Source organism: Mustela nigripes, chromosome 8 (assembly GCF_022355385.1).
Source record: "Mustela nigripes isolate SB6536 chromosome 8, MUSNIG.SB6536, whole genome shotgun sequence".
NCBI lineage: Eukaryota > Metazoa > Chordata > Mammalia > Carnivora > Mustelidae > Mustela > Mustela nigripes.
This window is the reverse complement of record NC_081564.1, coordinates 30,581,966-30,607,414: the sequence shown is the minus strand read 5'-3', so window position 1 is coordinate 30,607,414 and position 25,449 is coordinate 30,581,966. Positions and strand designations below refer to the sequence as shown.

General features: G+C 46.3%; 1 long non-coding RNA gene across 1 annotated transcript; it reads left to right on the top strand.

The window, feature by feature from the left end:
* The first annotated feature begins 10,631 nt into the window (after positions 1 to 10,631).
* On the top strand, positions 10,632 to 14,860 carry LOC132023451 (uncharacterized). Its single transcript, XR_009405956.1, has 3 exons — positions 10,632 to 10,710; positions 11,316 to 11,397; positions 14,736 to 14,860. It is a non-coding gene; the product is annotated as an uncharacterized LOC132023451 (long non-coding RNA).
* Positions 14,861 to 25,449: the final 10,589 nt, after the last annotated feature.

Below are 25,449 nucleotides of genomic sequence, written 5' to 3'. Positions count from 1 at the left end.
ATAGAGCTGGATTCAGTCTGGCTGTCAGACGGCGTGGCAAAGGCCAGGCTTGCCCACGACCCACTGGCCCCAGCCCCTGCCCTAGCAGAGCTCACGTGGCGGTTTCTGCACAGAGTTTAGCCGATAACTGCTTGCTGATTGCTCCTAACTGGTTGGATAGGGCATTTGTGTCCTCAGACCCAGCTTGCCTGGTGGAAGGGGAGAGGGTCCTGGAAATGTTAATGCAGCTAATCCAATGAGATTAGCCTCCTGAGCTGAGGGATTTGAGGGAACAAAGGGTATTGAAGGGACCACTTAGAAGTTTAAACAGACTCTGTTCTCCCTTTTCACCTACGTCTTGTATAAGGATTTCAATAGCTCCTAAATGAGCTGGCCTGAATGGCAGTAGCGCCCTTTTAAATTCTAATTAGCTGGTGAATTAACTAGTATGAATTTTGATTAGTTAGGATGAATTACAGGTATTAATGATTGTACAGTCTTAGAGCAAATGAAAGTAGCGGTTTATCCAAAGGGGGCTATGGCCAGTCGTCCGGCCAGAGGACTTTAAATAGTCTCAGAAAGACCGTGTTCTCTTTTCACACCGCATTCTTCACCCTTTAAAGCCTGGGACTGGAGCAGCGTGAAGTGGGGAGGAGACTCGGCCCCCTCGCTCTCCTTGGTGGCCCTGGAAGGAGCACAGCCCGCATGGTCTGTAGCTGGCAGGCCTCCAGACGCCCTCTGCAGTGCACCCTGCCACGCGGCTGCACAAGCTTCCTTGCTAGAAAAGCCAACGGCTATAGCCTTTTCCTCCCAGGGCCGGCCTTGACCTGACCTGAAGCTGCAGTGTTCATGTTCGCAGCGGCTGGCACTAGCCCCTCTCCGCGTCAGTGTCTGGTGTAGGTTGGTCGGGGGTGGGGGGGCTGAACCTGCTTGGCTAAGGAAGGGAATTCCTAAGTATATCAATATTTCCTTGGCCTTGCCCTGTTTCAGACAGCCTTGCACATGGACACTCATTACATGGTTACATAGGAGAGTGTTTTAAAATACCCAACACGGATCCATTTCAGTGACGGTGATGGGTCACATGTGTGTGATCAGGGTGTTCTGGAAAGAGTTGCCAGCTCATTTACAAAAGGCCTCACGTGGTCTAGTATGCTGAAAGTCCATCACCTGATGGGCAGGGGCTCTGAACTGCAGGCTTAGTGCCCCTGCCCTCCGCCAGGCTCTCACTCCCTACTCTCTTGTCCTTCCTCTGGTGGCAGATTGTGGCCTAGTCTCGTGCTTTTTGGCTGAGAGACAATTGGCCTTGTTTTATGCAGGCTTGGTCCCCTGCTCCTCCATTTTGTGTCCTGTTGGGCACCTTGTATGGCACGGTGCTAGTTTACGAGGACCCAAAGACATGTGAATTTCAGCACTGGACCTGGTGCTTCCTGTGTGATTTCCCATCGTTGTGGATTCAGGAGTTTGGCCAGGACACTCTTCTCAGGGCCGCCCACGTGGTCTTCAGCAGTTCTAACGTGCATCATTGCTCTTAAAAGAAAAGCTTTGGTGCTCTGAGAGTTGAGATGGGCCAGAGATCCCAGCTAAAGAGAGTGTGCAAAGCCTTGGCTATACTGATTTTAACATGGTTGGACCGTGGGTGTGTCTCAGGGACAAACATTGAAGAGGGAGCAAAAGATGAATTCAGGCCCAAGGCTTTCTCACCGAAAAGCTGCTGTTTGTGGGCCCTGATGGTTAGCTAGCCTCACCACTTCTCAACCCTCACTGACCAGCTGGCTGTTGCAAGGGTGACTCTCTGTCACACCCTGCCCCACCCCGCCACCAGCCAGGTTCATCTCATGATGGAGCCTTTTGGATGTTGGTTTCATGGGACACTACTGAGTTCATCCAAGCATATCCTACATCATAATCACTCCTGGTAGAGGCCAAGAATGAAAAGGGTTCATGACTGAGAGACTCTTGTATACCACAGAGTAGGCTGGCTTTCTGGAGAAATGGTTGACCACTACCTCCACACTTTCTGCATGAGACAGGATGACCCTGTTGAGCTATCTGGAATGGTTTCTGTTGCCGGTGCTGGTCATCCTCTGCTGTGGGAATAAGGCTCAGATCAGACCCCAGAGTCTAGTTTCATCACATTTGAGAATAGCTCAGACCTATGTCTCCATCAGAGAAAAGATCCCATAGGAGAGCTTGGATATGGTTGTTTCCTATTTATTTCTTTATGCATGCCCAGCTTTCTTCCAGAAGTGATTTAAAGACAGCTTAAAAAAATACCTATAGTGGGGCGCCTGTGTGGCTCAATGGGTTAAAGCCTCTGCTTTCGGCTTGGGTCATGATCCCAGGGTCCTGGGATGGAGCCCCGCATTGAGCTCTCTGCTCTGCAGGGAGCCTGCTTCCTTCTCTCTCTGCCTGCCTCTCTGCCTGCTTATGATCTCTGTCTGTCAAATAAATAAGTAAAATCTTTGAAAAAAAATACCTATAGTGTTGGGGTGCTTGGGTGGCTCAGTCGTTAAGTGTCTGCCTTCAGTTCATGATCCCAGGGTCCTGGGATCAAGCCCTACATCGGGCTCCCTGCTCAGCTGGGAACCTGCTTCTCCCTCTCCCACTCCCCCTGCTTGTGTTCCCTCTCTCGCTGTGTCTCTCTCTTCCAAATAAATAAATAAAATCTTTAAAAAAAATACCTGTAGTGTTAAAATAATAATACAAGATTGAGGTTTTTAGGAAAAAGAAAATACGAGTTTCAGGAGTTTTATTAAACCAGAGGAGTGCTTCAGACATGTTGATTTCTAGAATCCTTTCTTTATACGTGTCTAGGAAAGCCCATCAGAACAATTTTGTTGGGGATTCCAGTATTTCAGGTTTTACCAAAGAAAAGGAAATATCAGGCGACCTCCATACCAGTTCACATTTCTTTTACAGATAAGGGGTTAAGGTTTTTAGGACGTGTTCTCTAAATAGGCTCTTTAATTCCTACTGGTGTTTTGGTTTCAGGCCTGGAGCTGTGTTTGGGTGATTAGTGACATCTAATTATGGGAGGGCAGGCAAGAGCTTTATAGACTCGAGTCGGATACAGAGGAACTACCTTCGAGCACTGACTAATGATTTTCATTAGGAAATGGATTTTTCAGTTCAATAATACAGAGGCTGATAATATTTTACCTTTTGAAATATGGCCATTCTGGAATAGTATGCAGTTTCTGAAGTGCATAGAATAAGAAAGAAGAACTAAATGTAAAAATGGTCTATTGTTTTACTAACTCTAATAAAAGTGACTTCCAAGTAGTTTATTTTAATATCATCTAAGAGTTTTGCGTGGCCTTGCATTCAGCTCTGACCCCATTTGGCGCAACTTAATTTCAGCTGTTAAACAGTTAGAGTCCCCCCCCTTAGGTCCAAATTGGTGTTGTCATCTTATTTATCAGGAGCAGGGGCGCTGACTGCTGCTTGAGCCTCTAGTCCAGCTTGTCTACAGAGGCCCAGCCCTCCCAGGGCACTGGTCTTGCCTTTGTGCCTTTGTTCCCACCTCCCTCTGTTCCATGTTCCCTATTGGAGTGTTTCTGAGCTGTCTTTTATGATAGAAGCACTTAGAGTCTTTGTGTCTGATTCCAGCTGATCTTAATTTGCAACTGGGCCATGATTTCTTTGAGTGCCACCTTGCACTGGGTCAGCCCTGGTCCTCCCTGCTGGAGCTGGCCTCTGCCACTTCCCAGGCTATGGGCACGCTATGAACTTCTGTAGAATGGGCATAATCACACCTCTCAAACTGTGAGGAGGAAACCTGAGGCAAAGTATGGGGACAACATTCGAAACTTCACATCTGCATCCATCCATCCATCCATCCATCCATCCATCTGCCCAACTCCACCTGCCTAGCATTTAGTAAACTAAATTGCAAAGTATAAATAAATTAACATTACAGTGAAGAACTCTAGTTTTCTTTGTTACCTACCTATGCCTCGCTTTTTGTTATTACAGTTAACTGATTAACCTTTAAAATCTTGAAATATTATTTATTTATCCACATGGAATATATTATGGTTGATAGGATCACTTACATCTACCCTGCAAGTGTTGCCATCCAAAAGTTGTGAGCTCAAGCCCCACATCGGGTTCTGTGCTGGGCATGGAGCCTGCTTAAGATTCTCTCTCTCCCTCTACCTCGGCCCTTCCCTGCCCCCTCTCCCTCTCTTAAAAAAAAAAAAAAAAAGTAAAATTTAATAAATATTTAGAAAGTGCATATCACTATGTCTCATTAGCAATTTTTTCAGATGCTTTGGAAGAGCAAAAGCCCACAAATTATCTCTGTCCCATGGACCTCTCATTTTGGAGGGGGGGGCTCACTGCTTTTTTATGCACACAAGATCCTTGGAGAGCATTGTCATCTGTCTCATTTTGGAGGAGATGATGGATGGGTTCCCAAAAGTGGAGATATGTCATATTGTCAGTGCCATAACGGGAAAATGTCAAGAAATGCTTTTCAGGGGAGTAGTTTCTATGAAGTGTATACATAGGAATAACTCTGACTTTGAGGGACCATGTGTGCCACCCAGTGGGTTCTGGACCTTGTAAAGCTCTGACTATGCTGTGGCCTCACCCCCTGGAAGACATGCTTAATTCCACCTTGGCCCACCATAGGTGAGCTCTCACTGAGGAGTACCAGGGATAATGGGGGGAGATTCGAGGTGAGACAGGCAGGTGAGGGGAGAGGTTTTTTTTTGTCTTTAATTAACATAAAATGTATTATTTGTTTTAGGGGTACGGGTCTGTGAATCATCAGTCTTACACAATTCACAGCACTCACCATAGTACATATCCTCTCCAATGTCCATCACCCAACCACCCCATCCCTCCCACCCTACTCCCCTCTAGCAACCCTCAGTTTGTTTCCTGAGATTAAGAGTCTCATATGATTTGTCTCCTTCCTGATCCCATCTTGTTTCGTTTGTTCCCTCCCTTCCCCCCATGAACCCCTGCCCTGCCTCTCAAATTTCTCGTATCAGAGAGTTCATATGATAATTGTCTTTCTCTGATTGACTTATTTCACTCAGCATAATACCCTCTAGTTCCATCCATGTCATTGCACATGGCAAGATTTCATTTCTTTTGATGGCTGCATAGTATTCCATTGTGTGTGTGTGTGTGTGTGTGTGTGTGTGTGTGTATCTCACATCTTCTTTATCCATTCAGCTGTTGATGGACATCTAGGTTCTTTCCATAGTTTGGTTGTTGTAGACATTGCTGCTACAAACTTTCGTGTGCATGTGCCCCTTCGGATCACTACATCTGTATCTTTAGGGTAAATACCCAGTAATGTGATTGCTGGGTCACAGGGTAGCTCTATCTTCAACTTTTTGAGGAACCTCCGTATTGTTTTCCAGAGTGGCTGCCCTAGCTTGCACTTTCTTCACATCCTTGCCAACATCTGTTGTTTCCTGACTTGTTAATTTTAGCCATTCTGACTGGTGTGAGGTGTGGTATCTCACTGTGGTTTTGATTTGTATTTCCCTGCTGCTGAGTGTGATGTTGAGCACTTTTTCATGTGTCTGTTGGCCATTTGTATGTCTTCTTTGCAGAAATGTCTGTTCATGTCTTCGGCCCATTTCTTAATTGGATTATTTTTTCTTTGGGTGTTGAGTTTGATAAGCTCTTTATGGATTTTGGATACTAGCCCTTTATCTGACATGTCATTTGCAAATATCTTCTCCCATTCTATCGGTTGTCTTGGTTTTGTTGACTGTTTCCTTTGCTTTGCAAAAAGTGTTTTTTTATTCATGCACTGGGAGCTGCCTGAAGTTCTTGCTGAGTTTATTCTAGTAGGAAATGCTACTACTTCTAATTAATATTCATGTAAGACTTTGCCAAATGCATACTATATGGATATTGTTGTCATCCTTGCTTTGCAAATGTGAAAACTGAGACTCCTCCGAGAGATTGAATGACACGCCCAAGTCATCCCAGGCCGGAAGTCATTGGCTGTGTTCCTTAAAACCTTCTTGGACCCTGGCTCTCTCACTTGTTGATAAGGGCTGTGGACAGCAGAGTTTCTCCATACAGGATGAGAGCAAGAAGCAGGATCCTTTCCGCTTCACGAGGAGCAAGAGAAGTGATACTGGTTCCCAGGTCACCTGCACAGACTGCAGCTTCTGGCTCCCAGATGTGAGCATGGGCCTGCCTGTTCCCGCTCTTGTCCTGGGCTTCTGCATGGACTTGCCTGCAGCCCAGTGGGAGGACTCTGGGAACATGCAGAGTGAGGAGGCGTGTCCTGCATGCCGTGGGACCCGGGGCTCTGTACGCTGTTGCTGTCATTACTCATTTCTGCAGAGTGGGTCTCTGCCTGGAATTACAAGGCGGGCACTGACAGATGTATAAGTAGATGCTCAAGAGCGCATTAAAAATGCATTGTTAAAAATGGATTCAATGTGTGAACCAAGATTGGCATGAAGGTTGGGTCCCTGTATTTTTAGAGGCTAATTAAAGTGCATGAACAATGATAAATTCAGATAACCCATATCATCTAAAATCACCGTAAAGCATTCACAAAAGAGCTAGTTGCAGGGGATGCTGTTGCTGCAGCCCAAGGGGTCCAAGTGGTCTGCCATCAAGTTCCCTCTGCTTTGCCCGGATAGAATCGGCCTGGGCCTGCGGCTCCTGAGCACCTCAGCTGTCTGGCACCCAGCACTGTGCATTTGCCATGTTTCTGCTGCCTTGAGTTTGGGGACACGTGTGGAGTTCTCCCATGCCACTTGTCTAAATCATTCACAGAAATCTGTGGTCACTTTCTGTAAAGTGCTTCACTGGTGATAGGGAGAGAGATTTAATACTGATGCGTGTTCACGCACCGAGGGTGTGCAGGTCGCTTCCCTTTCTGTGGCCCCTTCCCTCCTGTTAGGTGCAGATGCCACAGCCGGTTCTGGATGACCGGACCACAGTTTATTGGCTGGAGTAGGTATTAGAGTATGCGGTGTTCTTCACGATTCATGGTGATAGTGTTTGCCCTGTTTGTCTGTCTTTGGAAAACTGGCCTCCAGAGGTGAACTGTGGAGTGAGCTGTGTCAGAGTCTGTCTTCTCCCTCTGCAACATTGAACTGGTTTATCTGGAGGACCTGGTGCTCTGGGACCTGGTGTTCTGATATTCTGGCAGTCACACTGAGAAATGAGAACATGTGCGTTTAGTGATCGCAGGGTTAGTAGACTTGCAAGTTGGTCACAAGATCTATAACTCAGGATTTTGTAATATTCTTTTTTTTTTTAAGATTTTATTTATTTATTTGACAGAGAGAGAGAAAGAGAGAGAGCGCACAAGCAGGAGGAGCGGCAGGCAGAGGGAGAAGGAGAAGCAGTCCAATGTGGGACTCGATCCCAGGACCCTGGAATCATGACCTGAGCTGAAGGCAGTCGCTTGCCCAACTGAGACACCCAAGTGCCCTAACTCAGTATTTTTGAAAGTTAGATTAGTTTTGTTCCTGAAAGTCTCTGATGCCTTTCTTAATCTACAAGCACTTAAAAAAAATTTCCTAGCAGCAAGTGTATATTCATTGCACACTGATACAATAATGGCATGCTAAGGGCAAAAAAGACCAGGATGAACTCAAGACCTTTAGGCATCATCATTCAGAACACATCCCTTCTCACCAGGCAGTCCAAACTGACCAGATTTTATTTTCCAATCTGACCAGCTTTTAGATGTCAGAAGGTAGTAGGTCTTAAGGGTTACAACTTTCAGGGTAGTTGCAGGATTTTAAAATCCGTATCCCTTCCCTTTCTATCACTAAGCCACTGCCTTTTTTTTTTTTTTTCCTGACTTCCTATCAATCACTTTGGAATAACTGTAGGTTTATGGAAGAGTTGCAAAGTAGCTACAGAGAGTTCTTATCACCCTTTACCAAGCATCCCCTAGTATTTCCAGTTTGCCTAAACACTGCATACTTACCACATTAACATTGTGATCCTTTTTCTTTTTTTTTAAAGATTTTATTTATTTATTTGACAGATGGAGATCACAAGAAGGCAGAGAGGCAGGCAGAGAGAGAGAGAGGGCAAATCAGGCTTGAGCAGGGAGCCTGAGGCTCAGGCTTGATCCCAGGACCCTGAGATCATGACCTGAGCTGAAGGAAGAGGCTTAACCCACTGAGCCACCCAGGGGCCCCAACATTGTGATAACTTGATCACGTATCAAGTTAACGCTGGTACAAAACGGCTAACTAATACCACAGACTTGATCTGGGTTTTACTAGCTTTTCTACTGAAGTCCTTTTTTCTGTTCTTGGATTCCATCCAGTATGCCACATTACATTTAGCCACTGCCCTTTTTTATTCTTCAAACAATTTTATTTTTAACGTTTTATTTTGGTAACATTTCCAACTCTCTAAAAGTAGGGAGCGAGTCTGCGTGGGTCATTACCCATTCGGAACTATGGTCAGCATATGGCTAATCACACTGTCCCACCAAATCTCGTTTCCTGTTGGGTAAGCTGGCCTTAAATGGGTCATTGTGACCCTACCTCCACAGTGCCTTTCCCACACGTGTACCCGCACCTGCGGGATATCACCTGGCATGCTTGCGTGTTATCATCTGGTCTCTTCCCAATGCTCGAGAGTTGCCGATACAGGCACCTTTATTTATTTATTTTTAAAGATTTCATTTATTTATTTGAAAGAGAGAATGACAGAGAGAGAGCGCGTGCATGGGAGGGGGGAGGGGCAGAGGGAGAAGCTGACTCCCCGCTGAGCAGGGGGTGTAGGACTCAGTTCCGGGACCCTGGGATCATGACCTGAGCTGAAGGCAGACGCTTAATAACTGAGCCACCCAGGTACCCTGTTGGGACCTTTAAATGCAGACTCGGTTTGATCTTTTTCCTGCTTTTTGCCACCGTTTCCAAGAAGAAGGCTCTACATGCAAGGAATATGGAGGAGGATTTGTTGGAAATGTCTCTCTGGAGCCTTTGTTTGGCACTTGAAATTTGTGTTTGTTACTTATGATGACCCAGCATGACCTCAAGAGAAGGTCCATTCTCCTAGAGATATATGACTGTGAGAGCCAGGCTAGAGGGCAGCATCTCACAGCACAACCAACGGCTTTAATTCCGTGTTACACCTCCCCCCCCCCCACCCGCTTACATCACCACTTGCATGCTAGGGTGTGGAAGAGTTACCGCTAGCTGCAGATGGACTCTTTTCTGCTGGCGGGCTCTCTTTCTTATTCCTTCCCCCTTTTATTAGCTGGTGCCAGGCACAGTCACCTCATTAACCTCTCATTAGGTTAGGTATTATCGGGTAATTGTTTGTTGAGTGAATGAATGACCACCAGACTACCAATAAATAGGTATATGCCTGAGCTACTTCACACCAAAGTGTTAATAGCTGTTAGTGTTTTCAGAATTGACCCCTTGGGATTATTTACATTTTAAGGAGCTGGTATCTTGAGGAACAATTGCTTAATCCAAATGTGGAATTCCTGACCTGTGGCCCCAGTGGGGAAGGCTAGGATGCCTTTCTTATGGGTCTTCAAAATAAATATTGTGGCTTATATGAAAACTCAACTCTGAAAATGATGCAGATTGAAAAGAATATTATTTTTGTGGTTGCGCAGAAATGATTCGAAGGGGACTTGGGTCTTCTAGCGATAGGACGTGTGGGACACCTTCTCGTGTTGGAATCAGAACAAGCCTCCTTGCCGAAAATGAAGTTTTCAGGGAGAAGTGGACGTCATTGCTGAAGCTCAAATGCAAATAGGCATTTATTCCTTCAGCAGTCATTTATTGTGTGCATTCTGCCTGGGGCAGCAGGGTTTTGGGGACCCAAGGGAGGGCCACAGCCTTGTGTTGGACCAGGTAACTGACCTCTGCTGCACATGAGATGTACTTCCAGTAGTCATTGCTAATATTATTATAATGAATTGAAACCCAAGACTGATGACAGGGTTGGCACTCTAGTCATTCCATTGGAAGTGGGTGGGTCCCCAATGCAGCCTTAGGCACTGGGACTGCTGGACATGTGGGGGACAAGGTCCAGCCTCTGTCCTTAGTCATGTTCAGAATTAGGAATTCCTTACAGGTAGATGATGATGCATTTGTGTGTGTGTGTGTGTGTGTGCGTGTATGCATCTGTGACATATGACTGGGACATTGTATCTCTGTGGCATCACATAGCGTCCTCATGTGAATTATTGGTCCGTCCACACTTAGCAGGATGGAATCTCAGCGCTGACGTATGTGGCAGATATCTGAATATGTGGTACGTAAAGGCTGTTGAAGAATGTGCAGAAGCTGTCATGACAAGCTAGGGTGCCTTTGGCTGATATTACAGGCAAGGCTCCCACGAAATGTTTAGAAGCAGCCTTCTTTGCAGTCTTCCTTCCATGTCCACAGTCACGTCTGCACAAGGACATTGTAAGCTGGGCCCTGTTCCCGTGTAGTCCCCATGTGGTCTTGTTGGGTTTTTCTTCTGTTTATTTTGTATCTCGGCACTTTGCTTGTTTTCCAAACCACTGGCTGCACCATGAGGCCTCCGAGAACAGATGGCACGAGACAAACTCATGCTCCTGTGTTAGCAGGGGCAGCCAGAGGGTCCAGGGTCCAGGCCTGCCTGCTCTTGGCACACGGCCTCTTCCACCCCCATTCCCAAGTCCGAGTGGTTTCTGCCTGGCCTGGGCTCTGGAGGCAGGATCGAACGGCGGGCTGTCCCAGGGGAGCCCCAAGGGGTGGATGCCTTCAGTCTGGAGGCACTGAGGTACAGAGGAGGGGTGCAGTGGTGGGGGGCGGGGAAGTGGAGGGAGGAGTGTCAGGTGTCACAGCTGCCAAGATGTGGGGAGCGGGCACCAGGGGCCAGAGCCTCCAGGTGACTAGAGGCAGTCGTTGTGGGGGACAGCCCGACATGTTTTTGTCTGGTGCCATTCTAGGGCTTAGGCTTATTACTGAAGTATGTCCTTTGCTTCATATCTTTATAGAGATGTAATAAGAATCAAGGAGGAGTAATATTTTAAAAATCCATTTTTTTTCTTCTCTCCCTTCACTGTTTGATGAAATTTCTAAGCTTGCAGGTAAACTAGTATGAGGCTAAGCTAATAAGTCTTTCTAATGACTGATATAATACCAGCAGGCAAGATTCCTTTTGGGATTGATTGTGGCACATGGTGCTAATGGGGGTTAATTTGTAAAGGGAGGTACAGTGTGCATTACCTTATGAAATCTGCACATAAGAGAGGGAGAGAGACAGACACAACGAAAGAAGGAATGTATTCAGTGAAAACAGGAAAAGCTGGAATTCAGAATTGTCTTTTTGATATTCAAGTCCTAACGATCAGGCTGTGTCGTATTCTTATTTCTTTTCTGTAGACTCGCAGACACCTGCTCTCTCGATTGGGCACAGAGCACTTGGCCATTTACACTCCGGTGTCACTGACCATGAAACCTTTGCGTGAGTTCCTGACAAGCCTCTCCCTGACTCCGCGAGCTCAGCCGGACCTCACAGAGCTGACTGGAAAGTGGGGGAGAATGCAGGGATGGAGCAGTCCTGCGAATTGATGTAGACTTCTGAGACAGCTAGCGAGGGCGAGCATGAACCTGAGGGAGGTTCTGTGGTTTCCTGGGGTCGCTGGGGGGTTTCTGGAGGTGGGACCTGGGCGGTGAAGGACAGCCAGCCCAGGATAGGGACTCACACGAGAGGCAGGGGAACAGACTCAGCAGCTGGAAATGGAAAGTAGCATGGGCTAGGGGTCCTGCAGGAGGGCTAAGGGTTTTCTCTTCGGAGGCAGTCGGGTCTTAAAGGCTTTGGGAAGTCATCAAAGTGTTCAAAGCTGCAGGATGACAAGCTCTGTTCACTTGGTCGTGGTGTGGAGACCGGGCATGGGTATGGAAGGTCTCCCCTTGCACGGCCAAGGAAGACGGGGCGCAGACAGGGCATGGATGCTGGAAGGCTGCTCACCTGATCTAGAGGGAATAGCTGGGCCTGAAGCTCCAGATGCTGTGTTTGCCTTCACGGACACATCCCATATTGTGTTTCTGAAAAGCTCCACTGTTAACCAAAGTAGGATTCTGTGTGCTAGGGGTCAGGGAACTTTATTGTTCAGGTGACATTTGGACAGGGACCCCAGGGAGTGGTCCATGTGGATATTTAGAATGATTTCTAGGCAGAGAGAGCTCTGTGTAAAGGCCTTGAGCAAGGTCGTGTAGCTGAAGAGGAACAGGGGCAAGGGAGAGTGAGGGGAGGGAGGCCAGGGGTGCGTGTGGGCTCGTGGTCCTGGAGGGCTCGGCTGAAAAGGTGCCATTCCGGGTGTGGAGCAGAGCAGTGTCTCCTCTGAGCTTCACAGGATCTCTGGAGTGAAGCTGGTGACCGTACAGGACCGTACAGTATCAAGTCCCAGGAGATGATGGTTTCCCAGGTCAGGGTGGCCTAGGTGGAGAGAATGAGCCAGGACTCGGGAGGCAGCATTTTGAGGATTTGGTGAGGGCTAAGAAAGACAAGCGTGCATCAGAGTTTTTGGCTGAGCGACTGGAGTTGTATCTTAGCAGGTTGGGGAAGATTAGGGAAGGAGCAATTTTGGTGGTTATTTGTTTCCTAAGGAGACAATTTTTCTTATGATAATAATAATTATTATCAATGATAGTAGTGATGTTATTTGGCCTACTTTTATTACTATGGTTTGTGGTCTTCTTGTTTCTGCCTAACCTTTGTGCACGATAACCTTTTAGAAAATGGCGTACCCCTTATTTATAGGACATTATGAGTCTTAGTCTTGTCCAGAAATCAAATGGAATTTCTTTGCAAGAAAGATTCAATTTAAAGCCCCTTGATTCCCTGGGGGAAGGGGTGCTGTGTGTACACAGCAGGTTGTAATGCTCTGTTATCCTATCGAAAATTAGAACAGTGATTATGTATGTTGACAGGACTCCGATCCATGAATCTGGTGGTGGGAACTTTGGGAAGCAAACGAAATCTGTTTGCTTCCTCTAAAAGCATTTTCCTGTGTCAGAGGTGGGTCCTATCCATGTTGGGAGTAGACCTCACTTGTCTTTTAAGCTAGAGCCTCTTTCCTTGCTCTGTTATCTGAGTCACCTCCCTGCGATGCTGGTTAGAAATGCAGACTTTCAGCCCTGCCTCTGTCCCACAGAACACAACCTGCTTTTTAACGAGGTCCCCAGGGGATTCATGCACCTTAAAGTTTGAGAAGTACTGAGTGAGAACAATGGTGTTTCTGAAGCCTGGCTTCAGGGTAGGCATTTCATCAGGACTGCTGGGTTTCAGTCCAGAGCTGGTGTGAACTGGGTCAAGTTAGAGAACGCCCCTAGTAGCCCCTCCAGCCGTCTGGCACCCTGGGGACGCTTTCTTAGAGAGACCTTTGCAAACGAGACCCCTGGTAAGCCTGCACGTGTAGGTATGTGTACGGGGCATACCTTAGAGAACCTTCTTTTTTCTAAGGAGAGGGTCAAAAGTAGGGTCAAAAGAGTGAGTGGACGGGAAAAGCCCAGGTGCCCGGGCATCTCACGATGCAGGTGCACTTGGTGGGGCGAAAGGAAATTCATATTGCTGAAACGAAATAGCTGTTTGATGCACTTATTTGGAAAACATTGCCCATAGATCTCAGAACTGTTTGTTGCATTTTCCTTAAACATTTCTCTTGTCAGAATGATGAGAAAATTGCCTGTGTGGGAACTCTGAGAAGTGCAAATTTGTTAATACCTCCTTTGACAATGGTTTGTATTCAGAGCTGTTTATGAGCTGTCACAAATCATTTCCAGTTAAAATATGCTGCCGTTAAATCAAGGAGCGGTGGAAGAGTCTGGGAAGATATGCATGGCCTCATGGCTCCAGCTCAAGAAGGGCCCAAGCACGGAAGCTGTGGGTCTGGTTTTTAAATTGGTGAATTGGATTGTGGAGTGAAAATCGTCTGGTTCCTGTGGAAAAGCTCTGTTTTGAAAATCGTCTCTGTTTTAATGCTCTTCAGATGGCTAATATTAAGGTGTAAGTTTGAGAGTCAGCCCTTCCTTCAATGGCCAGCACAGAGAGGAATTCAATGCCTGTCCTTTTGTTCTTTTATGATCGCGCTTGTCAGACTCAGGGGTGGTGCTGTTATCTGTTCTCCTCACTGCCGGAACGTGGCAAGCGTTTGCTTTCCTGCTAATAATGGTGCCTCTGCCCTGACCCATCGGTCCTACCCCATCCACCCTGTGCTCCTGGCGGACATTTGCAAGATGGCTGTCTGGGGTTCAGAGTGTAGCCTGCGGCCTCAAATTGTGAGAAACTTTGAGGTCCTGTCGGGTATTTTATTGTTGGTCTGGATGCTTTAGAGCAGTTATTCTCAACTAGAGGCAATTTTGTCTCCCAGGGGGACAATTGAAAATGTTCAGAGACGTGTTTGGCTGTCAGAACGGAGAGGCAGGAGGTGCTGCTGGCACCCAGGACACCAGGAATCCCGTAAGTGTCCTGCTGTGCACATGACAGTCCCCCCAACAAAGAATCCTCCAGCTTCAGTTGTAAGGAGTGCTGAGGTGAGAAACCCTGCCTTAAAGCTAGAGGCAGTTTTGACAGGTGGAAAAGTGGTGGGTAAGGTTCAGGACAATACCTGTTGGCCATGTAGTGGTTGAAAAGATGTCAGATCTCCAGTGTCTGCTTCATATTCAGAAAAGAAATTCCGTTGTCCCAAATCCATTTTTTTTTTCTAACTGGGACAGATAGTCCCAAACTGCTGAGGTTCGGATGGTCGACTCCTTTATCAGAGGTAGCCTTACTTCTCTTCTTCTCTTTTGTGCTTCCAGAACATTTCGCTTGACAGTGAAGAAGCGCAAGTCTAAAGGCATAATAAAGCTTTTCTTTTTTTAAACTCTCGATTTGTCTCAATCAATGAATTCTATGAATTCTTTCTCGTTAGCATTAAAATGGAATCTGCTAATAAGATAGCCACTGGGACAATAGGGGAAACGCTGGAAATGTCATGCGTTTTCTTGAAGATTTTATGGTCACTGAATTTGGATATTTCCTTGTATTTTGCTTCCATGACTTCACAATTCAAGTCTCTAAACAAATGTTTACAGTTGACTAGAGGGAAGTCCAGGGGGGGGGGGGGTGGAATGACCCCATCACCTGTGCCCTGAAGCTTCAACCCCTTCTCACAATTGTCCTTCTTTCTTCAACCAGGTCCCCTTAAAAGATTTTGTCACGGGTGCCTGGGTGGCTCAGTAGTTAAGCGACTGCCTTCAGCTCAGGTCATGATCCTGGAGTCTCAGGATCCAGGCCCACATCAGGCTTCCTGCTCAGCAGGGGGTCTGCTTCTCCCTCTGAACTTCCCCCTTTCATGCTCACTCTAATTCTCTCTCTCAAATAAATAAAATTAAAAAAAAAAAAAAAAAGCGTGTGTTGCCTGATTACACCTTATAGAAATTTGTAGCTAAGAAATTTATTATAAAACTTATCAAGTTTATTATTAAATTTATGATAGGAAATTATTCATTCAGTATTTAGACCAACAGCACTTCCTGGCTGATCACTAAGGCTGTGGCTCAGTCTTTCATGATATGGAGTTCCCCTTTCCTTGGCTAGATTACCAACAACATTCAGAGGAGTCAGAGAAAGGTTTATACCAAAACAAGTGGACTTTTAACTTCTTTAAAATGAAGTCTTCTCTGAAAATGCTCTCTGACGGGAACTCATAATTTTAATTCAGAATTGACTGGTACTGCCACCATACAGAACTGGACCCAGTACGATAGCAGACCGGTGGGTCCCGGGGCAGGTTGCAGCTTACCATCCCATGCTTGTTTCAGGGTAACAGCGTGTTCCTCTGTTGCTGGAGACTGCTTTTTTCTTGTAGCACCTCTGCAGTTTCACGTGTCTCCCATGAAAGGTGAATTTGCATCTACCTCCTCATTTCTGATCAACTTTTGGGTAGAGTGAATTTCAGTGTGAAAACATCCTGCAGTTGTAGCCCTTAGAGAGGTGCTAAAATACTAAATAAAAGAAACCACCAGCTGTAGAATGTTCTATTGTATAGTTTGTTAGATGGTTTTGATTCATTTTCTTCCAGTTGTTTCTTTAGCTTGTTTTTCTATTTTATGTTTATATTTCTAGCATCTGTCTACATTTCTATCATCTTTATCAACTCTCTATACCTTTTTTTTTTACCTGTCTACTGTCTGCCTTGTCTATCTACTTTTATCATCTCTATTTCTGTCTATCCATCCATTTGTCTATGTATCTGTCTGCCTATGATCTCCATCTTTTTTTACCTATATATCATTTCTCCATCTATCATCTATAGCTGTTTATCTGTCATATCTATCCATCCATTCATCCATCCATCCATCCCTCCCTCGCTCCCTCCTACTCACAAAACTCAAGGAGCATGGATCCTACCTTCCCTTGAAAGAGAAAAGGCTAAAATTTATCTTCAGACACTAAGGGCACATACTGCTTTTTTATTGAGGGTCATTGCTTTTTAAAAAAAATTTTTTTTAAATTAATATATAATGTATTATTAGCCCCAGGGGTGCAGGTCTGTGAATTGCCAGGTTTACACACTTCACAGCACTCACCATAGCACATATCTTCCCCAATGTCCATAACCCAGCCACCCTCTCCCTACTCATTTCTTTGACCTACTGATTTTCATGTGTCAGCCCACGTGCTGCAGCTTTGGAAACACACCCTTTGCTGCCTGACCGCAGCGACAAACGTGTTCTCTTGTAGCTCATGGCTCCCCGTGACACACTACCTTCCCCGGCCTTTCAGGAGGCCTTTCGAGAGCTCTGAAGCCTTTCTTTGCCTTGGGAACCTAACTGGAAAAGATGGTCTTTTATGTGGTGTCCTGAACAGCTGACATGTAGGACAGCACTCTGCAAATCTTCCTCTAATCTGTTCTGAGAAATAGCTGAGTAGTATTGGTTTTACATGAACTTGACCACATTTGTTCATGTTTGGGGTGAATGGGGACATACGACAATTAGTGGGGAATGGTGAGATTCTAAAGTATAGTATTTCTGTGACTCAACCCGTTTTGATCAGGGTTTGCTTTTCTTCCATGTTGGCAGAAATTTGCAGACCCTTATGTCACCCCATCCGATCCTCCACTTTTCTGGGCTGCCAGCTTGCCTTCACCACTGCTTCTCAGGCAGTCTACTGACTGTCCCTCTGCGTTCCTCCTTTATAGATGAGGGTATGCTTACGAAATGGTGGGAGGAGTGTTTTCCAGAGCCCAACTACAATGCACTGTGTCTTAGAGTGGCAGGTTTCATGAAGTGAGGAGGAGATGCTGGGGGCATTTCGTCCTAGTGCCGGTAAACAGCAAAACTGCCCCAGCATTCCATTTGCCGGTGGAAAAACAGATCTCAGTGGGTTCTTGCTGTTCTGCTGACTGGGTGATAGATTTCCTTCATATTGTTTACCAAGAAAGAATGTGGGTTTGCAGCCAAGGACTTGGATTCCTGGTTCCTGGTGAACAGTTGTTAGAGTGCTCCGAGTCTCTTCATTTATAGAAAGACAGTTTCAAGAAAATGCTCTGTCTGGGACAGGATAGATTTCAGCAAGTGTTTTAAAACTCCCAGTTCATTTCACGCTGTGGGCTAAGAGTCCTTGCTGTTGGTCTCAGTCTCTGACCTTCAGAAATTTTGGGACTTGTTTGGGCAGCTATATCCCAAAGGAGGCCAGACCAGTGAGGTCCCCAGAGCTGGTGAGAAGCCCACCCGGGAGATTAACCAGTGGGTGAGAATTTAGGCAGTGTGGTTAGAAACTATGGTACTTCTATCCTACTTTCGAATTTCAGAGACCGTCTCTGGACTTTTCAAAGATATCTTCTCTGCTGAAGGTTGCCAAGACTCATGGCTTGGTAGGTGTCATTCCAGGTCTCTGCTCAGAACCTGTGGTCTGCCTTAGGAAGGGGACAATGGTGGGGGCCTTGAAGGCAGGAGTGCACATGCAGGGGGAAGTCAGGCAAGGGGGATGATGCCATGAGGACAGTGTGACCCACAGGGGTTTTGTATGTGAGAACTGAAGTCTGAATGGTACCTGCATTGTGCACTCCTGAGCGCCGTGGGCCAACCTTCCATCTCTGATCTCACAGATCTCACCAGAGCCTGGCAAGACCAGCAAGGGCAGCAGGGGAGGGACTGGGGCTCATGGAGACAGGAGCTGGCCAGGAGCTGGTGGTACCTCACTGCACCCACCCAGCTCTACCTAGTCCTAGCTTGTGTGATCTTGGATGATTCACTTAAATGGCCTGTGCCTCATTTTCTGCATCTGTAAGAGGAGGATGCTGGTAATAGCATAGCCCACCTCATAGAGTTTTTTTTTTTTTTTTTTTCCTCATAGAGTTCTTATAAAGATTTTGAGTTAATGTCAGGTGCTTAAGACATGGCTGACCTCTCCTAAGTGTTAGGATTATAAGTGAGGACACTGGTCCAGACTTTTTGGGGTTGGGGACTGTAACAGAACTCTGGAGCAAGTCTGTAAGCTGGTTGTTGAGTGCAGGACAGCCTGGTGAGGAGTCTGTAGGGTGCTTTGATGGAATCAGGGAGGGGCACATGACCCCATCCCTCCCATGGCAGATCAGACCCAGTTCTGCCTTTCCAGGCTCACTGCTGTTGGTCGGATGCCATTTCAAAGAGTAGTGGTAGGAGGGGGATGAAAATGGCTGTCCGTGGCTCTGCACAACTCAGGACCACAGGACCTGACCAGCCTGCCAGACGGCTGCTCTGTGTTAAGTGGCCACAGGAAGGATGGGGCCTGGAGATGAAGACGTTGGATGGCTTCCCAGCTCTCTGGAGTCCACATCCTCACAGTGGGCCTTGTTGCTGTTTTAAGAAAGACTATCCAGAACATTAGACGCATGCATATTTAACAATAAGTGTGAAAACATTTTAGAAACCTGGAAATTATTTTTGAGACATTTGCCGCCATTCAATGATACAGCATCCTTTATGAGTATAGTTAATTAAGAAGGGACTTTTTTTTTTTTTTTTTCTCCATAAATATCTCAAGCCCAGTGACTTAAGGTATAAATACCATTCTTGGGCAGAGAAACCTTTAACATGTGTTTTGTATTAGACACTGTACTGTGTTTCTGTGTTTTCCTTTCTATTCAAAACTGTGATGAGCACTAAGCAGTGTTTCATACTTTTCTCTGCAAATGGCTGTTCCTTGGGTTGTGTGAAGTAATTTCTCTATAGCCCTTCCCTTCTTCCAAGACTTTGAATCCGGAGTGATTTTTGTTTATGAAGCTTTCTGAGATGCATTATTGAAAAAGACAGTTGAAGAAGTATATCTGAAGAAAGCACATGGATGCATTTCACAACTGTGCTGTTTTATAAAAGCATTTAAATACAATCTTCCTGAATCTGGAAGCCTCCACGCTGGCTTACAAAAACGGACTTGAGTGTTTCAAGGTTGAGGCAGACACGGGCACATTTTTCTGTACAATGATAATAAAAGATCTCTTTTCTTTCCCCTGACTTAAAGCTGGTTACCCAGGCCAGAAACCTGGACCTGGACTGGCTCTCCACCTTCCTGTCTACACATCCAGCCTCTGGATCACCAAGTCCTGCCATTTTATTCTGAGTATTTGTTCACATGGCTTTTCCCATTCCTGCCTGTAGTGACTGCCTCCGATTCTTAGTGCTTCTTAGAGTTTCTGCAGCCGCCTCTGGATGGATCGCTATCTGACTTTGATCTCTGGTTTTCCTCTCCCCTCTGCCTAGGTTCTCCCCTGTGTTTCGGAGCAGAGGTTCTCAGACTTCAGTGAGTGTCTGAATCACCTGGAGGGCTCTTTATATAATAGTTTTTTTTTTTTTTAATTTATTTGACAGAGGTCAGAAGTAGGCAGAGAGGCAGGCAGAGAGAGAGGAAGGAAAGCAGGCTTCCCGCTGAGCAGAGAGCCCGATGCGGGGTTCGATCCCAGGACCCTGGGATCATGACCTGAGCCGAAAGCAGAGGCTTTAACCCACTGAGCCACCCAGGCACCCCCTGGAGGGCTCTTTAAAGTGCAGTTTCTGATTTGGTAGGAGTGGAGCCTGACACTTTCCATTTCTTCCATTTTCCCAGGGGATGCTGATACTCCTGGTCGGGGACCCCCTGTGAGAACCAGTACTCTAGTTATGTGGCCCGCACAACTGATGTGTCACTGCCTCGTTTCAAAAGGCAAAGGCTGGACTTGCCGGTGTGGCCATGGGTCACAGTGGCCTGGTCTGGTCTCTGTCTCGGGGCTCCTCTCCCGCTGCTCCCTATTTCACCCCATTTCTCTAGCTACACCCCCGGTAGACCCCCTTCCTGGCTCCTCTGCCTGGAAGGCCACCCTCCTCTGTTGTGAAGCATGGATGTCAGTGGGAGAGGGGAGTACTTTTCTGGGCTCATCTTAACTCGGTAAAGTGCATAACAGGAATGAATTGTTCCACGGCACTCAGAAGCCAGTCATGCCACATCCCTATTTTTCTAGAGCAATTAGATCTCATTGGAGCCCTGACTCACCAGGAAAAGGAAGATGGCATCTACCAGTCACTCAGGGGTGGGGTGTGTACCTCAGGACTTGTTGCTCTTCCCCCTCGCGCCCACTTCATCGGTGGTGGGTCCTGTTTGCTTGGCACTCAGGCCACGTAGGGGGTGCCCTGGTGCCAGTCCGGGGGAGCCTGCTCTTCCTGTCTCCATCCCTTCCGCCTCTGCTCCCCCAGCCTCCTGTCCCGCTCCCCCACACGAGTTTAATTTGGGTTTGGACCTGTTTTTTAAATGTTGGTATGTTTAAGAATTTTAAGGGGGAAGCTTGTTAAAAATGCAGATTCCCACAACTCCACCTTAAGAGAGTATGACTCAAGAGCTGAGGTGGTGCCCAGGAGCGTGTGTGGTAATAAGAACGTTAGGCACTTTTGTAGTTGTCCCGTAGGTCATGGGCTGGGTAGCTCTTGCCTGGACCCTTCCTGCCTTCTCCCATTAGACCCAGAAGTCTAAAGGCCATTTTGCTACAAACAGTTAAGTCATTTGGCTACCCAGCTTGAGATTCGGGACTGGACCGTGGACACATGCCGCATGAAGCTCCCTCCCTCCGCTCCAGACTGCTGAGGCAGGCATAGCCTTGGAGACCAGTACACACCACAGAGCTAGGGAGGTACCCAAATCAGGGTTTGGCTTTTTGTTTTCTTTCAGGCATGATGCTCCCATGTCCAGAGGTGGGGAGGGTTCTCAGGGTCTCCAGCGGCTATCTTCTCCTGTTCTGGGCACGGCTTTGTAATTGGCAAAATGATCATCTCAGATGAAAGGAAAGCTGCTGAAGTGGCTCGCATTCATATCGGGATGGCAGCCGGTGATGGCTTTTACGTGGAAGGAAGGGAGCTGCTTCCAAGCGAGCCCAGCTCTGACGTCCTGGCTGGACTCCTGCTCTTGTCCCTGGGCCCTGTCCCCACCCCACCCCTTGGAGTTGCCTTCAGGGTGTTAGCTACAGTTTTCATCACAACCTCAAAGGGTGGTGAGTCACTGCCTTCGTGTAGAATTGAAATGAACAGAATTCCGAGTGAGAGCAGTTCTAAAACTTGCAATTTTTGTGTTCTAGTGAGATTGAAAAAAATCTGTGTTCACTGAACCATAGACCTACTTTCACATGGAGTCTCTACCTGTAATAACATCATTGTCTGAGCTCTGGGCTAGCTCTTGGCTACGTTCAGTAGGGAATCTTTGGCAAGGGGGGAGGCTGATAAAAATGTTCTCCCATGGCAATCCGAATTAGGAAGAAGACTTCTAAAGTCATTGTGTAGCAGCCTTCAGTTCTGTGTTTGGAAGATGTACTTTTACTTGAAAGGTTCAGATAATTAGCTGTATTAGAGACATTCACTGCATGTGAGAGTGTGGAGTCATGCACTTTTAAATGATCAGAGAAGGGGCGCCTGGGTGGTTCAGGTGGTTAAGCGTCTGCCTTCAGCTCAGGTCATGATCCCGTCGTCCCGGGGTCGAGCCCGGCATTGGGCTCTCTGCTCAATGGGGACCCTGCTTCTCCCTCTGCCCCTGCTGTTCCCTCTCCTTATGCTCTCTCGCTTGCTCTTTCTCTGTGTCAAACAAATAAATAAACTCTTAAAAAAAGAAATCAGAGAAATGTTTGGTACCTTTGAAAACAATACTCGCAGTGACTTGAGGCGTGCGTGCATGTGTGTGTGTGTGTACGTGCACGCGTGTGTGCGCGTGCACAGGCCCGCGATATTAACAGTTAGGAAAAGAGCGCTCTGTCTTACTCCTTTTGAAACCAGCACACCACGTCCACCTATCACATGTTGTGGTGGGATTTGAGAAGAAGGACAGTTTTCTCGGGGTTGGGATGTTTTGCAGGGGAATAACCTTGCACGCTCTTTGGCTTTCTACGGTAACCTGTGCAGCAACTGCAAGCTTGAAACCAGCGGGCTGTTCCTGCTCAGATCTAGCTCCTACCCCACACAGCTTGAGATGAATAAGCCTCACTTCACACGTAGCGGGCAGCTCGGCTGCTTGCTCATTCCCACCGTTTGATTCCCTGGGAGCTGGAAGCAGAGGTAATAGAACCTCACTCAGATTGGTGTGGCAGAGACTACCGAATCATAAGCGCTGACCAGCATGGTCCAGCCGCTTTCCTGGGGCTGGTGGTAAAGGCGACCGATTGTCTCGCCAGAAGAACTAATGCAGACCGTGAGTCCTTTCTGAGCTTTGATTTAAGTAATGTGCATTCTTTCATCAAACTTGAATTCTTGGGCTTTTCGAGATGTGTGTGGGGGGAGAGAGATTTTCCTAAGGCTGAGACCACAGCTTTTTGTTTTTTTAAGGAGTGTTTTTTTTTTTTTTAACATTTTATTAATTTATTTGACAGAGAGAGCACAAGTAGGCAGAGAGGCAGGCAGAGAGAGAGGGGGCAGCAGGCTCCCCGCTGAGCAGAGAGCCCGATGCGGGGCTCGATCCGAGGACCCTGAGATCATGACCTGGGCTGAAGGCAGAGGCTTAACCCACTGAGCCACCCAGGCGTCCTGAGATCACAGTTTTATACTGATTTCCTTCGCTTTCATGTTGTGTGCCAGAGTATTTTGTATCTCTGTTGTTGGGTTGCAGACAGGGCTGACTGCCTTTCCGGTGAGTCCCTTCTTTTTCTGGTGCCTCCGTTTCCTCCTTCACCCTCCTCGTCTCCCATTTGGTCCATTTTCTCTTGCTTCCACCTCTTGACCTTGACCCTTCTCCTTTCCCCTCTCCCTCCTGTCCTGGCAAGCCATTGTAATTGGGAAATTGGCTGATCGCGTTGTGTTTAAAAGTTCTTGTGGTTGTAGTTCCTTCCTTTTTCACCCAAATTCCAGTTATTTGAATTGCCCAGCTGTTTGGATTCTGGCTAAGTGGGACTTATTTCATCTGAGGCTCTGAAACCACAGTGCCAGTTAGTCTTTACGTGCATATCCGAGTTTGCTATTGAAGACACCAAGGGAGAGATATTGTAATAAGTCAGCAGATGCGAAGTGGTATGCTTTCAAAATTGCTCTTCTGTCTAGTACTTAGCAGCTGGAGCATGCAGCATCCATTGCCTCCTGCCCCTAGCTTGATTTTCCCCTGTAATGTCACGTTGCTACACCGAAGTTACTTCATGCTTTTCCCTTTTAAGTGTCCCTTTGTCTACCTGTGTCACAGATGTTAGATTATGCTGCTTTTTTAAAGGCTGAAGCAGTGCACAAAGTAAAACCCTAAAATTTTTAGAAGTTATACAGCTTTATATTGTAAATGTGCAAAAATTCTTAACAAAGTGAGTGGTTTGGAAAGATTTCCATGAGAACTCGTTCTGCAGAAAGGTAGTAAATTCCTTAAAATAATGAAACTTTGGCTTCTAACAGGGTCATTGTTTGGCAGTCCACATTTTTAAAAACTTTCCAGAGCTAAGAGGAGGAAATGATTCTGAGACAATGTAGCAATTTAAAAAATAAAGACAATAAATTAACATGTGCATTATTTGCCAAACACTGCTTTCCTTTCTTCCAACTTTTTACCTCACATTCTGAATAAATTGGACGATGTGAAGAACTAGATTAACTTTTCCTTTTTTTTTTTTTTTTTTTGTTTGGGATTGAAATTGGTATTGCAGAAGTGGAAATTTGGCAGCAAGTATGGAAACTAGCAAATCAGTGTTCTGTGCTTCTTAGTTTAATGAAACCCACAAGAATGAGGAAAGACTGCATGGCTTCAAATAAGAGAAGGCTGTACGAGTGTAGGCTTTGCCTTTTCTGGAATTTTATTTTTACTCTTATTAATTCAGTAACATGTAGAACATGCAGAACGGCATGTCCAAACTTTAGTTGGTTAATAGTGACCTCTAAATGGGTAGAATTTCAGCTCCCAATAGTTACTTTTTGATGATTTGTTGGAGAAAATTCTGGGAAATAGTTTCCAAGAATGGCGTAAAAGGAAGAGGAATATGGTAATTTAAAAATAACAGCAGGGATACCTGGCTGGCTCAGTCAGTCTGTGGAGCTTGAGTCTCTTGGTCTCTGGGTCATTGAGTTCAAACCCCATATTGGGTATAGAGATTACTTAAAAATAAAATCTTTAAAAAAAAAATGACAAAAGTAACACAACAACAACTGTGAACTAATGGAAGGTAAGCAATTGGCTGATGATAGTTTTAACACTCAGACATTGTGTTCTGAACTTGACCTCTAATGAGGTAGTAGAAGCATATATCCAATTTCAATTGAAGTGACCAATTGCCACAGAGTATTTGGAGCATCTGTGTTCCTTTCAAATAAAATAGGGTAGGTGGGGGGCACTTGGGTGGCTCAGTTGGTTAAGCGTCCGACTCTGGATTTTGGCTCAGGTCATGATCTCAGGGTTCTGAGACTGAGCCCTGCATCAGGCTTCATGCTGGGTGTGGAACCTGCTTGAGATTCTCTCTCTCTCTCTCTCTCTCCCTCCCTCCGCACCACACCTCCAACTCCACTCTGTCTCTAATAAAAGAGGGGGGAGGTGGACTTTTTTTTTTAGATGATGGTTTTCATTGTCAATATGTTTTTTTCCAGCCAGCTGGGACTCTAGCAAGTCCATTAGACATAGCTAACTTTCAGTGTATCTAAGTTGGTAGTCTAAATATAGTATCTATCGATTGGATGGGGGCCCCCAAATGTGGGGCAACAATAGAGTGGAAGCCAGTGGTGCAGGCTGTGAAAGAATTCACCAGAGGCAGAACAGAGGAGATAGAAGTTTATTGAATACACTGCAAGAGAGCCGTGGTCAGGACAGCAGAGGAGAGTCTGTCTGCAGTAGGGTAGTGCGTGGGGTAAAGGGGGAAGAAGAGGAGGTATGGCAATATGTGGGATTATCCCTTTTTTGGTAACTGTGCCTAGTTGTAAGTAGCTCATTGGTCATTGAGAACCTATGGATATTTTGATGGGCCTTTTCTACATTGCATTGCTCAAGGCTTTTTGCCTGAAAGTTTTCTCCCACATGAGTGACTTCCAAATAGATGTTCTCTTTTCATCTGTGGACATTTTGTAGATTTCTGTAGGAGGC